The sequence below is a fragment of the Arachis duranensis genome, chromosome 8, assembly GCF_000817695.3.
Source record: "Arachis duranensis cultivar V14167 chromosome 8, aradu.V14167.gnm2.J7QH, whole genome shotgun sequence".
Taxonomy (NCBI): domain Eukaryota; kingdom Viridiplantae; phylum Streptophyta; class Magnoliopsida; order Fabales; family Fabaceae; genus Arachis; species Arachis duranensis.
In genome coordinates this window covers 12,620,265-12,624,663 of record NC_029779.3, presented here as the reverse complement: position 1 = coordinate 12,624,663, position 4,399 = coordinate 12,620,265, and the positions used below count along the sequence as shown (strand labels likewise).

At 26.3% G+C, this 4,399-nt stretch overlaps 1 non-coding gene across 1 annotated transcript; it reads right to left on the bottom strand.

Annotated features, from left to right (window-relative positions):
- Positions 1-341: 341 nt before the first annotated feature.
- Positions 342-414, bottom strand: TRNAK-CUU (transfer RNA lysine (anticodon CUU)). The gene has a single exon. It is a non-coding gene; the product is annotated as a tRNA-Lys (tRNA).
- Positions 415-4,399: the final 3,985 nt, after the last annotated feature.

Genomic DNA, 4,399 nt, shown 5'->3' with positions numbered 1-4,399 from the left:
ATAAGATTTGGTGAGAATTGGATTCATAGCTAAACATTAATTCAGTGTAGTAATCATTGAAGATTAGATTGAATCAGAATAAAAAGTGGATGGTGTTAAGTGTTAAGAAAATCAATTGATTGATGGGTTTTGGTATGTGATGGGTCAAGTCTAAGGGGTTTGATATAATAATTTGTGTGTCGGCAGGAAGATGAATGAAGATGACAACGAGAACCTTTGAATAGCCCAACTCACCAAGCACAAATCAAACATTAAAGTGTAAGATCAAACAAAGCACCTGCTGCAATGTCCACTACACCTAATAAAATAAAATATTAAAGGAAAAAAGTTAAAATATAAGACGCCCACCGTGGGGCTCGAACCCACGACCACAAGGTTAAGAGCCTTGCGCTCTACCAACTGAGCTAGACGGGCAGACATTTTTTTAACTAAATATTTAGTATATGTACCAAAATAATTTTATAGTCAAATTTCAATGTAATTTTTGTAAACTAATATAATTTTAAAGTGCTAAAATATATCGGAACTCATTTGATAAGAAAAGGGCACAGAGGCGATTTTGATGTGTTATAGACAAAAACTCTGAAGTTATTATTTATATTTGAGTTGGATACTCGTTAAATTTTAACATTAAATAAAATAGTATATCTAGTTTTATTCTCATTTAATTTTAAATCAAAAATAATAATGACTTATTCAATTTAGCATTTATGACAATAAATAAAATTATCGTTATATAAGTTATTTAATATGAAATAATATCCATAAATAGATCTAACATAGAATTGATTTGATTTGCAAATCAATTAATTTATATGAAATTAAAAAAAAATGAGAATTGACTTGAGTTAGAAATCTCATGTGTTTATTTTATTTTTCATTTCAATTTCTCTCAATATTCTTTTTTATAGAATTTGGTTGTAATTGAATTTGGTTAATTTAAATTTAAAAAATAAAGAGAATAATTTGTTCTTTAGACACTAATTTAAAGAGAGAGTTTAGAGACCAAGAGGGTGGTGGTGATCAGACAAAATTAAAGCACATGGTGGTTTGACAATGATAATGGATTGTTATGAAATTATTATTAGAGAATACGTAATAAAAATAAAATATTTTAAACTTAAATAATCAATTTAATTGTTACTCATTTCAAACATAAAAAAATATTTTTAATTGAATCAATTATTATTTTATTTTAAACATAATAATTAATACAAAATTCAACTAATAAATTCCATTTTTTTTTGTAAACACATCGATATAGTTTTTATGGTATTTTATAAGAAAGGTTAGTGCCATCTTTCATGTAATATATAAAATGACCATATTTCATTTTATAAAATATAAATTTATCGAGTACTTATGGTGTCTTCTAAATGTTAGAGCAGGTTAATATAAAATAATTTTTATTCCTTATAAAAAAATAAATAAGGAAAAAGTAAAACCCTAATTATTTTACGGCATTTATCCTTTCAAACACAAACTATACGTACGGTACAACTAGTATTTTTATTTTTTTATTTTTTTGGGACTTACAACTAGTATTGTTATTCAACTTGTTATTGTTTACTATATGAAAAATTAACCCTAATAAGAATCACTAGCAAGAGTTAATTATTCAGAAAGATTAATTACATCGAAATTATTTAAAAAATTATATTTAAATAAAAATTAAAGAAAAAAATTAAATTATTATTTTAAATAAATAATAATATTTTTAAATTTTTAGTTTTTTATAATCATTCAATTTAGCAGGACAAAAATTAATTTATCATAAATTTAAATTTTATTTAAGTATTTGCTATTGATCAATAATTTATTACATGCACAATAATACTCTATATTAATCTTTAACATTAAATGAGTATTTTTAAAACCCTAAATTTTTAAATTTAATAACACTAAATTTTATATTATTCTTTTATTAATGCGGTAATATTTCAGGTATTACTCCTCTAACACTATCAATACTATTATTTATGAGATTTATTCTAGCCATTGTTATTTTAATTTAGTTGTGAATATTTAAAAATAGACCATTAACAGAATTTAGTTATGAGTAAGGATGAAAGTGGATCGGACTATTCGACGGTAAGAGTTTATGGTTCAGCTTATTTTAAATTCGGTTTGATTTGGCTTGTTTAATAAACAGGTTATGTTTAGACTTTTTAAAAAAATTATTAGTTAAAAAATTTTTTATAAAGTTTGTTGGATCGGTTTGTTAAAATATTTTTTTGTAAAAATAAATTATTCTTAGTTTTATTTATATTAAATACAAAACAAAACAAAAAAATATATTAATAATCAAGTCTAGTTAATATTGTAGCTTTTTTGTTAAAAAAAATTATAGATTGTAATATGATTATGATATGTGACTAATAACTAATATATAAATGAATTATTCTTTATAAATTATAAATTATAAATTTTAGAATATATTTATCGTCAATTTAATTTTTTAAGTGTATTATTTTAAGTTTTAATGAAATACACTTTTTAAATAGATTCGTAAACTTGTCTAAATTTTAAACAGGTCAAGTTCTAATTTAAAAAAGGCCTATAAAAAATAATAGAGTTAAATTTAAATCATCTATTTATAATATAAATCACACTCATTAAAATTAAAATTCGGCTCGATTTAGCCTATTTTCACACTTAATTGTGAGAGAAAAAAGAGAGATCACCGTCTAATTACGGAGTTGCAGAATTGAGCTTTTGTATGACGGCCTAATCTAAAAAGTGTAGCAACAATTCTCCTTGTACAAATTCATTTTCATGGATGCTTTGGTGGTATTGTCATTAGTTGCATTAAGATTATGTTTATTGTTTACATTGTTCTTATTAAATAATTCTGATATGTGATATCTTTTCCGTCGTGAAGAAAAATTGGGATAAAAAAATGAATAAACTGAAGCTGGAAAAAAATTACTATTTTTTTTGGTATTAAAAAATATCTTTTTTACATAAAAAAATTAGACTAGAAATTAATTAATGACATGATTGCCTTTTTAAAACAATATTTTGATCCTTCTATATAAATTTTATTTAAATAACTCCTTTTTAATAATGACAATATAATTGGTCTCTTTTATATTAAGAGTAAAATTCCTTCTCGATTCCTAACCATTTACGAAATTGACCTGGCGCCCCCTAATCATTGGAAACTAACAACGCGGCCCTCATCGATTCTCTCCGTGTGACCAAAAGGACCCTCTCCTCGGTTTACAGGTAAAAAGTAACCGGAAGATCCTACCTGTACCGGTAGCTGTTATACGTGGACTAAGTGTTGTTGATAGGATACAATCCATGTACACATTCATTAAAAACGCTGCAGTTTTGATTCCAGTGCTTAATAAGAGCAATCCCAAATGTTAATGTGAACCCTAGATATCAAATCTGACCTTGCCTTCAGTGATGAACACGGAAGAACATTCATCAGATTCAATTCGTCATTCATGGAAAGAGAAGTCGATGGGAGGTTCAAGCAACAACTCTGGCAATGTTGGCATAGCAAGGAAGAAGTTCACACATCCAATATGTTATTGTGGAGCTCATGCGATTCTTTTTGAATCCACCACATCAAGTAATTCAAATAGGTTGTTCTTTGGTTGCAGTTATTTCAAGGTGCATTAGGGTTTATTCCATCTTACAATCTTTTCAGTAATTAGATTGATTAAAAAATAATTGTTCATAATTGTAGACTCCTTAACGCATTGCAAATATTTTAAGTGGCTAGATGACCTGATAACTAAGTCTGGCTATACGGTGGTAGAAGTCCAAAAGATGGAAGTTCACGGGAGATTGAAGGAGTTGGAGGACAAAATTAAAGAGATGGAGATTAAACTATATGATGGAGTTCATGGAAGAAGATACACTAGACAGAATAGATGTATTATCATGGCATTTGTCATTGTTGTTGTTGGTGGAATTTTTATTACTGCACTTCAGCCTAATAGGATGTGAAAAAATTGTAACTTATTTTGGATGATGTTATGAACTAGATGCAAATTAAGGATGATGACTGTGATGTTAAATTGTTAAATTTCAATGATAGAAATATTATTGTGATTTATATTGTAAGTAACGTTGTGACCATTTCTGGGTGTTTAATCATTTGAAGTATGTTTTCATACAATCTCATTGAATGAAGAATAAACCAAATCTAATATGCAATCAAAATCTTTAGACTGAAACACAAAATATCATAAATAATAAAAAGTTGCAAAACACCTACATGGCATTACACCTACATGGCATTACATGTTCTGCCTTGGCAAGTATTCAAAATAGATAATTTAAAGTGTTCAAGTACTAGAAGTTCCAAAATACTAGACCAATGTTAGGTAGATATAAGTTACAAAATACTATCCAAAATAGTAGCCATAACTATCTAGTCTTC